Consider the following 11,145-nt stretch of genomic DNA (forward strand, 5'->3'; position numbering starts at 1 on the left):
AGGCCCAGAACGGGAAGCAGCTCACCCGAGATAACACCGGGAATTCTTGGCAGCGCCGGGCTTGCGGCCACCCCACCACCCCTCCCCTTCCCAGTTTGCTTCTTGTTATCACAGCAAACTGGGGTCCACTGGTCTGCCCACCAGCTGACCTGACCAAGGGAAACACCCTTGAGAGTGTGCTGGCACCGGGCGCAGAGCTGGCACCCCCGCGGCCCCTCTGCTGCCGGCTGGCGTGACTTATCTCTGCAGCCTGCTTCTCCTGCCTTTCCCTGTTTGGTTTTCCCGGCACACAGACCAAAGATAAACCTTTGGGGCAGCTCTGCCCCTTTGATGCTCTCCAAGCTGTTTTCCCCACGTGTGGGAGGGTAGGAGGTCACAGTCTTTCCCACAGATGGAGGCCTCTGTGTCTCTTGTTTGGTCAGTTGATGACAAGGTGGATTGTTCCGCTGCTGTTGTCATTAAACCCCTGTCCTTGGCTGGCCCCTGCCTCACCGTCCTGTGCCGGGACCTCGATGGGCTTGGATCCCAGCCCGCCCCCTTTCCCCTCTGAGAAACTCGGCTGTGCAGTTAGACTGCTTGGGTTCACAGCCCAGCACTGCCACTGACAGCTGCGTGGCCTTTCCTAAGCTGCTTCTCGGTGGTTCATCTCACGTGTCAGGCGGGACTAACATATTACTTACCTCGGGGTTACTGAGGATGGAGAGAAAACACCCGCAAGGCATTTGGCACAAGAAACTTACGTGTAGTTAGCACTTAGGAAAAGTTGGTTATTTTGATTAGTGTTAGTTAAAAAGTATGTGTTTATTTGGCTGTGCTGGGTCTTAGTTGTGGCACTTGGGATCTTTAGTTGCAGCACGTGGGATCTGGTTCCCTCACCAGGGATTGAACCCAGGCCCCCTGCGTTGAGAGCATGGGGTCTTAGCCACTGGACCCCCAGGGAAGTCCCTGATTGGTGGTAATCTTCCATCCTGTGCATCTACCCACGCTTCAAGACTCAGGTCTCTGGCCTGACTGGAGAGGGGAACCGAGGCCTCCGGCAGTGCCGTGGCAGAGGGCTGGGAATGATGAGGGGCCCCAGTCCTCAGCCCCGGGGCCCCTTGGCTCGCCATCTGATGCTGCCCTCCTGCTGTTTGCCTCCCCTGCCCCCCTCCCTCAGTCTTCCATCCCCAGCTCTGGGGGGTCCCTGATGCCCACACAGCCCTGCCTTGGTTGGCTCACAGATAGGCCTGCAGGCAGATGGCGTTTCTGAGCGGCTGAAGGGCTAGGGCTCGGCTGAAGGGGCCCTGCCTGGGTTGCCGTGGCTCTCGGAGCACCAACCCATTGTGAGGCTCGGCTGGGAGTGGAGAGGAGTGCCCCCAGACCCTTCCTCACGATCCCCCGACGAGGCAGGGGAAGTGTCTTAGCTTGCTAGAGCTGCTGCAACAGAATACCAGACGAGGTGGCTCAAACAACAGAAATGTGTTCTCCCAGAGTCTGGAGACCAGAAGTACAAGGTCACAGTGCCGGCCAGCAGGGCGGGTCTCCTCTGGGGCCTCTCTCCTTGGCTTCAGAGGCCGTGCTCTTGATGCCTCCTCACAAGGTTGTCCCTCTTGGCCCCTGAGCCCCTGGCGTCTGTGTCCAGATCTCCTCTTTTTCTGAAGACCCCGATCAGATCGGATTAGGGCCCACGGACGGCCTCATTGTTACTTAATCACTTTGTGATGGGCCTTGTCTCTGGATGTAGTCACAGTCTCGGGTGCTGGGGGAAGTGGTCAGGCCTTCCATGTATGAATTTGGGGGGACACAATTCAACCCATGCCAGAAGGACAGACAGAGTAGCGACTCAGAAGAGGAGGAATCTCCGCTGGGGAGAGTGGCTGTGGCCAGAGCCTTGGACACAAGTGCCCCACCTCCTGAGGGCAGGTCCTCGGGTGAGGCTGGGGTTGGCTCCTCCGCTCCCTCACGGAAGCCTCTGAGCCGACGATCCCTGTGATTTCTGGAGTGAAGGAGCAGTCAGCGGGCTGGGCCACAGGCACGGGTCCTATCCTTCCCTTTCTTATTGGAGCCTGGACACCCTTCTGCCTCTAGGCAGCTGTTAGAGGCCAGCCATAACCCCCGAATCTCCCCGTAGGGGCACTTTGAAGGGAACAGCTCCAGCCGTCTTGGTTTTAGCTGAACTCTGCAACTGTGGGCCTTCCATGTTGGGAGGGTAGGCACAGCATTGAGAATCCAAGCATCACTCCTGTTTCTTTTTTGCCGGAAGATTTCCCTGCCCGATTGGTTTGGTTCAAGCTGATATTCTGGTGAAGACTTTCCCCTTAAGCTGTGTGTTCTCTGGTGAAAAGCTGAGCGTGGGGGGAAAGTGGCTCAGAGGTTTGCTGGGATTCCGAATTGGTCACAGATGACAAATCCAGGAGCCCACATCCTTGTCACTGTTAGGCCGCCCCACTCAGTGCACTAGAGATCACTGCAAGGGCCTCCGCTGGTGCCTTGCCCCTCCTCAGCCCTCGGTACCTCCCTCTGGCGTCAGCAGCCCTGGGTCTCACGTGGCCATGGGTTCCCGGAGGGTCCAGGAGCCAGCTTTGGAGGCAAGCATGATATGATGGTGCTTTCGGCCAGGCTGCCAGCGGCCTCCTGCCCTGCCCACTCCTCGAGTCCTGGGATGGCAGAGGCTTCCTGCTTCTTGGCAAAGGGCTGGATGTGGGGAACCACCTTGTCAACCTTGTTAGTCTGGGGAACCTGAGGCAGAGGAAGCCCAGAAAAGTTGAGAAGGAAAAGCTGCTTGCTCCCTGAGCTCAAATGAGCGTGGGGCTGGGTGCTCCATGATATCTCATTTAATCCCTTCCAGGTAAGGACACTGAGACGCAGAGGCTAAGTCACAGGTGGAGAAGGCGGTGGGAGGTATGCCCTGGGCTGGTGGCTTTGGGTTCTGTACCCCCAGGAAGACTCCCTTCACCCTGTGATGGTGGAGGGTGGGAAAGTTGGCGAGGGCTTCCTCCTCTCCTTCCTTCCATCTCCAGAGACCTCTTTGTTCTGCCTGATTCCTAGACTCACGGAACCTGGGGCTCCTGCCAGCTGAGCTGCTGGCTCTCAGGTCTCCAGCGGCTGAGGGCGCTGAATAGGTTGTCACTTCTTGACCTCTCCCTGCTTCCCGCAGCAGCCGCCCCCTCCCACCAGCAACCACAATGGGCCGAGGCTGATTCAGTGCCCTGGTATTGAAACTGTGGAACAATGTTCACAGTGGCAGGCTGCTGGGGGCAGAGGTGCAGCCCCCTGCCCCTCTCCAGCGGTCGGGGGAGTTTCAGTGTCTGGGGGGTGGGTGGGTGTCCTAGAGTGGGTATGAGAGGAGGGGTTGAAAGGTATCCTCCCCTTTCCTCTATCTAAACCTATCTCCCGGTGCCAAGCAAGGCTGGGGAGGTCTGGCTTGGCCTCTCATTAGCTGAGTGACCCAGTGACTTAGCTTCTCCTTGTGCTTGTCTTTATTATTTTTTAAATTGTTTTTATTGAGTGTAGTTGATGTCCATTATTACGTTGCAGGTGCACAACAGAGTGATTCACACTTTTTAGAGATTATACCCATTTATAGTTACTGTAAAATATTCCTGCAAAGAGACCCAACCAGTCCATCCTAAAGGAAATCAGCCCTGAATGTTCACTGGAAGGACTGATGCTGAAGCTGAAACTCCAATACTTGGGCTGCCTGATGCGAAGAGCTGACTCATTGGAAAAGACCCTGATGCTGGGAAAGATTGAAGGCAGGAGGAGAGGGGGACGACAGAGGATGAGATGGTTGGATGGCACCACTGACTGGATGGACATAAGTTTGAGTAAACTCCAGGAGCTGGCAATGGACAGGGAAGCCTGGCATGCTGCAGTCCATGGGGTCGCGAAGAGTTGGAGGCGACTGAACTCAACTGATAGAATGTTAGCTATGTTCCCTGTGCTGTTCAGCATATCTTTGTAGCTTATTTATTTTATACACAGTAGTTGCTACCTCTTAATCCGCTACCCCTGTGTGGCCCCTCCCCACTTCCCTCTGCCCACTCGTTTGGGAGTGCCTATCTGTCTTCTTGTTTTTCACCAGTTTGTTTTATCTTTTAGATTCCGTATATCGGTGATGACCTACAGTATTTGTCTCCCTCCGTCTGGCTTATTTCAGTGGTTGTCTTTAACTTGAGGATTCACTCCCTCTGTCACCAGACGGTCGAGGGGGAGAGCACTAAACATTGTGCTTGACCCCATGGAAGACACTCCGGACGCTTGCCCTGCTAGTCGGCAGGCTGTCTTGATCTCTTTGGCCAGCTCCTTCTAGGGGGCACAGTGCTTGGGGAGACAAAGCCTGGGAAAGCCTTTTCCTGAGTCCCGCTGGAGCTCAGTGGGGGTGGAGGCGTCCCCGCCTCCCCGGCTCTTGCTGTGCTTTGCCTTTTTTTTTTTTTTTTTGGACAAGGAGGAAGCTGAAGGAATTGTGATTGTCCCCTCTGGGGAGATAAGGTGGAAGGGTGGACTTAATGAGCATTCATAGCCTATTGAAGGTTATCCCTTCGGAGTCGAGTGACCTGCGGACAGGGGAAGTGTGTTTACAGTGCACCCGAGGTATGTGAGTAGCCATGGGAAGGCCTTTCCCAGCAGAAGGCCTGGGATCCTGGAATTGGGCGCAGGCGGGCAGGGTTGGGGTGGGGTGGGGGTTCCGTGGTGACTGAGGAAGGCTGCAGACTCTTTAAGAATAGGTCCTCTGTTGTGCCTGGGCTGGGGCGGGTTTTGGCCAGGAGTCAGGTGAGACTGGTGGCATGGGGGTGGGGGTGGGGAGAGGGTTGAATAGAGCCTGGGCCTGGGAGGTGGACTCTGCCCCTGCCCCCAGCCCTGCCTTGCTGTATTTTCGGAGACAGCACAGGAAGTGGGCCTTCACAATGTCAGGATACAGGAAGCTATCGGACTATTGAAGGCCACTTCCTGTGAGCTGGTCATTCACATACATTTGTCACCGGTTATCAGGCCTGTTGGGCCCTGCCATTGTCTGGAGGGGCTACAGAAGCCAGGGGGCCGCCAGCAGAGGCCCCTGGACACAGAATGCTCTATTGTGCTGAATTGGCAGCACCCCGCGGGGTGGGGAGGAAAGTGGTGGGTGAGGAGGGGACGCCTGCCTGCCTCTCATTGTCATCGGGTGCACAATGGGCTTGGGGGCTGGGGTCCGCTCTTGCTCCTGGGAACTTGAACTTCTGGGAGAAAGGATGACTGTAGCGGAAACTTGACTTCAGGTGTGGTGCCCAAGAGAGCTGGAAAGGAGTTCAGGCACTTTGTTAGCAGGTGGGTTTTCTAGATCTCTACCGAGAGCCAGTGTGAGAAAAAATGGCCTTGGAATCAGGCAGACCTGAGCTTTGAAGTCCTACTCTGCCCCCCTCGAAGGTGTGACTTTGGGCAAGTTGCTTCACCTCTCTGAGCTTCAGTCTTAACTCCTGTAGGGCACGAATGCTCATATTACTTGCGTAACTTGTTGAAGTTCTTAGCTTGGTACCTGGCAAGCTTTGGATGTCTGGGCAATGTTCGTGCCCTCTCCACCCTCATCTCCTTCCCTTCCAGGTCACTTCTGCCCCTGCTGTCTGGTTCTGCGGTGAGTGAGCGAATCACCGTGCAGAGGGGGTGAAGAGGCATTTTAATAGCCCAAACAAAGCAGAGCTCTGCCTTCCTTTATGCCAAGAATATCAAATCAGCTGTTAATTATCTGCACTAATGGCAGGCGCAGAAGCAGATAATTTTTCTTTGGCCATGTGCCTTTGGCCTTATGTGTGGGTCTGGGTGTGTCTGAGTTCTAGAAATGCACTTCAGGCCAAGTAATGAGGTTGTAGCAGGACAGACCTCGCACAGGAAGAGGCTCGTTAGAGCCCCGTCTGGCTGCCCACGGCTTTGCCCTCCAAACCCTGACCCGTCAGTGCCAGGGAGGGGCACTTGTTCCTCAGCCACATGGTGAGGTGGAAAAACCGTGGACACTGGAGTCAGACCCTTGGGTTCCAGCCTTGACTCTGGCCCTAACTAACTCTGTGACCCTAGGCAAGCTGCCAGGCTTGTGTGAGTCTCAGTCTCTCTAGTGGAGAGAATCGCATTGACTTGCAGGGTTTCTGTGAGGATGAAGTAAGGTAGATATGCCTTTCCTTCTCTTCTTGCCCCTCTTGTCTCTGTCACTCCAGCCCTGCCTTGAGCAGAGAGCCCTTCCGAGTGTTGGCTGGCAGTGCTCCGCGGCCCCCATGCGTGTACGAAGCCCGACTGCCTCGACCTGGGGGAGCGACGCCCGCCATGAGACTCTTGGCCCCAAAGGCTGCTGCTCTTCCCCCTTTGTCTCCTGTCCTTGATGTGGACACTAGAACCGTTCACGTGGCCTTGCTGGCCTCCAGTATCAGCTCTGAGGCCTCTGGATCTTAGTCGTCTCACCCCAGCTGCACCTTCCCAGTTGATGTCACTTTAAGACCTGCTTTGCTTCCTGACCTGCTTTGGGCTTCCCTTGTGGCTCAGCTGGTGAAGAATCCACCTGTAATATGGGAGACCTGGGTTCAATCCCTGGGTTGGGAAGATCCCCCGGAGAACCGAAAGGCTCCCCACTCCAGTATTCTGGCTGGAGAATTCCATGGACCGTATAGTCCATGGAGTCGCAAAGAGTCGGACACGACTGAGCGACTTGCCCGTTCACATTGCTTCCTGACACCCCAACTAGCCTCGTTAATGACTGTCTCCTCATCCCCAGAGGGGCTGCGCTGGGTTTCCGTATTCCTGAGCTGTGGGACTGGGGTCCTGCTCTGAATATATGCATCTCCTGAAACTCCAGTTCTGAAACCTGTCTGCCTTGAACATCAGACTGGCTGAAATCATTAGTGCTGGGCTGGATCTTGCCTGTGGAGGAGCTCACCCTCTCTGCCCATGTCCCAGCTTTCTGTCCTTTCCCAGCAGCTTGCACCAACAGTGAGGTCCAGCTTGCCTCCAGCGGAGGCCAGTGGTGTGGGCCCCTGTGCTTGCCCACCTTGGGCAGGTGCCACTCTCGCAGCAGTCAGAGTTCAGGGGAGCTTGGCAGGTGCTAAGGTTAGGAGTGGGCCTGGGATCTCACAGGAGGCCACGTTGTCTTCAGACTCGGGAGATATCAGGGTGCTCTAACACGGAGTATATTCTGTTCCCATTGCATGTTTCACAGCTGGGCACCCTGCAGGAAAGGAAAGAGAAAGAGCTGACTTGAGCGCTCTGAGTAGGGCTCTTCCCGGTGGCTCAGTGGTACAGAATCTGCCTGCCAGTGCGGGGGACTCGAGAGATGCAGCCTTGATCCCTGGCTCAGGAAGATCCCCTGGAGAAGGATAATGGTAACCCACTCCAGTATTCTTGCCTGGAAAATTTCGTGGACAGAGGAGCCTGGCAGGCTGCACCCCATGGGGTGGCAAAAGAGTCGGACACAGCCTAGCAACTAAACAACAACAACAAGCATCTAATTTACTTCTATGGGCCAGACACCTCCCAGCCCCTTCTCCACCCAAGCCCAGGGCCAGCCCCTTCCTCCCCAGCATACAACAAGGCATTCTCTTATCTCCCATCTGACCTCTCCTCTCTGTCTCCCTGCTCACGCAAAGTTAGGTCAGGGATGTGGTCCCCAGGCATCAGAAGGTTTCCAAAGATACTGGCAACTGCCCCTACCATCCGTTTCTGCCTCTGCCTGACTCACTGCCGGCCAGGGGCTGGAGGTATCTGGGGACACGTCTCGACCCAGAACAGTGTGCTGCCCGTGCCATTGTTGGGAGAAGTCCCAAGGGACGGCCCCACTGGCGCTCCCCCTTCCAGCTTTTCTTTTCCCTGGCGCTGCTCCTTGTTGTCCTGCCCATCCTGCGATGGAGGGGAAAGGGCACATGGGGGCTGGGCAGGGCCTTGTGGGAGTGACCAAAACCCAACTTATGCTTTTCAGGCAAAGAAGAGCCTCATGGTTCTCAGAGCTGCTTCAGGGGCAGACCTGAGGGTCCCTAGTGCACCCGCTCTCCACTTCGTACCTGTGTCTTGCTCTTTGCACGCTCCAGCCTATTTCGTTGCAAACTGGTTTCTTCACATGGAGGAAAACAGAGCAACTGAGAGCTCCCAAGTCTGACATGTTACAGCAACAACTTTGATCTGTTGTTTCCGAATCCAGAAATTCCAGAGAAGAGATGCACCGGTGCTTGACTAGTAGGTGGCGCCTGAGGGAAGAGAAGCGTTTGGTGAGACACGGTCGCTTCTGCAGGGCCTGCGGACGGGGCCCCGGTCTTCAGAGGAGGCTGATATTAAGGGGAAACAGGAGTGCTGATGCCTCTTGGGCAGGGCAGGGTTTGCCACGTGGGCTCAGGCCTCTCTGCTGCAGTAGTTTCTTGGTAGAAATGCACTGGCTTTAGAAATGGAACTGGGGGAATTCTCTGGTGGCCCAGTGACTAAGACTCAGCGTTCCTAACGCAGAGGGCCCAAGTCCAACCCCTGGTCAAGGAGGTGGATCTGCATGCCGCAACTAAAGATCCCACGTGCTGAAATGAAGACTGAAGGTCTCGTATGCTGCAACTGAGATCTGGTGGCGCCAAATAAATACATAGTTTGAAAAGACAAAAAAGAAATGGAACTGGGGTGGGCTGACGAAGAGAATTAATGGGACCTCGGGGTTGAAGTGGGGGTGAGAGGTGACCCAGGTTGGCTGGTGTCCCGGATGCTGTGTGGCTGTGGAACCAGAAACTTGTCCTCTCTGAGCCTGACCCCCATCTCTATCATGCCTGAGATGTGACCTTCCCTGGCCTCACCAACCTGTGGCTGCAAACAAAATCACACTGGCCTGAATGTCGCACTCTCCTGCCTCACAGTTCCCCATCTCTGGGACCCAGACTTCTGTCTCCTCAGGGTCCCTAGTAGATCTCGCACGTGTCCAGTCTGTTGTTTCATGACTGGTTCTGGCCTTCCAGCCACAGGAGGGCTATGGAGCCCCTGAAAGAGCCTCTGTTCTCTGCCTAATGCTGTCTCAGGGCCTTCAAGCTTGCAAGCTGACTGGCTACCAGGTGGCACCATACTTCTGTCAGTCCTCACAGAACTGGATCCACAGGGATTTCCATGAAGTGAGGAGAAGGTTCCTCTCCCCAAATCCAGACCGTGCACATCACTGCTGGGCCCCAGAGCAGTGTGGCCTGTGAGCTTTCTCTCACGCAATCCCTTGGGAAAGAAAGCCCCACAGCCAGCCTCTCTCCCTCTCTCCCTGAGATTCTGACCCAGTACCAGGAGCTGGGCCGGGGGAAGGTCATCGTGCTCTGGCCCCCTTCGTCCAGGAGCCTGCTTCACATGTATGCCCCCATTTTGACCCACCTCTTGTGAAGGGGTGCTGGGGAGAGGGGGCGCTGCCCATCCAATGTGTCCTGACTTAGCCTCCCCTGGAAGCCCTTCTTCAGCAGAATAGCAGTGCCCTTGGAGGGCTCATTGTGTTGAGTGCATGCTCGGTCATGCCCAACTCTGCGCACACCCCCGCCCCTCCGCCCCCATGGACTGCAGTTCACGAGGCTCCTCTGTCCGTGGAATTTTCCAGGCAAGAACACTGGAGTGGGTTGCCATTGCCCACTCCAGGGCATCTTCCTGACCCAGGGATCAAATCTGCATCTCGGTTGTCTCCTGCATTGGCAGGCGGGTTCTTTACCGATTGTGTCCGTTAAAGGAGACACATGATAGGTGCTCCACAAATTACTTCCTGTTATTTAATCCAGCAGTTCACTGGTCTCCTTTCGGGAGGCAGTGGGTGATAGCACCTCTCATTTGTGCAGCTGCTGGGGAGCCAGGGCAGTGGCCCCAGGGAGGGACAGGAAGGTCTGGCCGCCCGGTCAGAAGAAGTCAGCGTGCCTCCAGGCTTGAAGCTGTTCTGTGGTCTTTTGGGGTGAGCTTCCTGGGCCCCAGTGTGGTGGAATCAAAGGTCCTGGCTGGTTGTTAGGTGTGTCAGAGTTTGAGGTGACGTGGGCTGAGACTTCAGACTTAGGAGGAGAGCGAAGGAACATAATTTTGATTGTCCTAAAAGCCCTTGTTTCACCTGGACGAGTGTGTGGGTCTACCCGGCCAAAAATGAAAGCCCGGTCAGAAATCCCCTTTGCGGCGGTCCAGCAGCTGGCCACTCAGTCTCTGCTAGGACGTTTCAGAAAGCAGATTCATCAAACAGGAAAAATGTGTGTACTAGATTCAAAGACATCCCATGTATTGGAGAGATCATCTAACAAGGAGGTGTTAGATGAACACCAGGTGTTCCCTGGTGGTGCCGTGGATGGGAATCCACCTGCTGATGCAGGGGACAAGGGTTTAATCCCCGGTCCGGGAAGATTCCACATGCTGTGGAGCAACTGGGCCTGTGCGCCACAACTACTGAGCCTGGGCTCTGCAACAAGAGAAACCACTGAAGGACAAGCCCGCGTGCTGAAGGGAAGAGTAGCCCCTACTCCCTGCAACAAGATAAAGCCTGCTCGCAGCAGTGAAGACCCAGCACGGCCAAAAATAAATCAATCAATCTAACAGGGGGAGCGGGTAAAATAATAAACTGCATGAAAACAGGGTGGAAAGAGCTGGTTTAAAGATAGCCTCAAAAAACTACCTTGGGAAATGTGGGGAGAGGGACTCAGGGAGGCAGGTTGGGGGAGGGCTGGGCAGGAGGCACGGAGAAGGCCCTGGGGGATGTTAGGGATCTCCCTAAGGGGAGGGTGTCTTCCCCCATTAAATGTTCTGGGCTCTGGAGGCCAGACCTGACTGCCCCCAGCCCTCTTCCTGTTCCCTGGGAAGGGTCCTTGGGGAGGGTTCTGGCTGGATCACTCAGTCCCCAGCAGAAGTTGGGACCAGGTCACTGACCAGAGAAGGGAGCAGGCAGGATAAAGAATCCCCTGGAAGCTGCTCCAGGAACACTGATGCTGGTGGCTTCCCAGAGGAGATGGCTTGTGTCCTCAAGAAGGTTCCAGAAGTGCCCTTTGTCCCCAGACCTAAGACCGGGAGGTGGCTGCCGTGACCTACTGTGTGTCCACCCAGCCTTCATTTATCACAGAGACCCATGAACCCCGGGATCAGCCATGTGCACAGCATGAGAGGCACATCACGCACACCCGGGGGCCCCTCCTGCACACACACCCCCGGCACGTACGTGGACATGCTTGTTTCCCATCTTGAGCCACTCTC

General features: G+C 55.7%; 1 long non-coding RNA gene across 1 annotated transcript; it reads left to right on the forward strand.

Moving 5' to 3' along the window:
* The first annotated feature begins 7,017 nt into the window (after positions 1-7,017).
* On the forward strand, positions 7,018-10,514 carry LOC128044986 (uncharacterized). The gene is made up of 3 exons (XR_008199132.1): positions 7,018-7,044; positions 7,154-7,316; positions 7,910-10,514. It is a non-coding gene; the product is annotated as an uncharacterized LOC128044986 (long non-coding RNA).
* Positions 10,515-11,145: the final 631 nt, after the last annotated feature.

The sequence above is a fragment of the Budorcas taxicolor genome, chromosome 3 (genome assembly GCF_023091745.1).
Source record: "Budorcas taxicolor isolate Tak-1 chromosome 3, Takin1.1, whole genome shotgun sequence".
NCBI classification, from domain to species: domain Eukaryota; kingdom Metazoa; phylum Chordata; class Mammalia; order Artiodactyla; family Bovidae; genus Budorcas; species Budorcas taxicolor.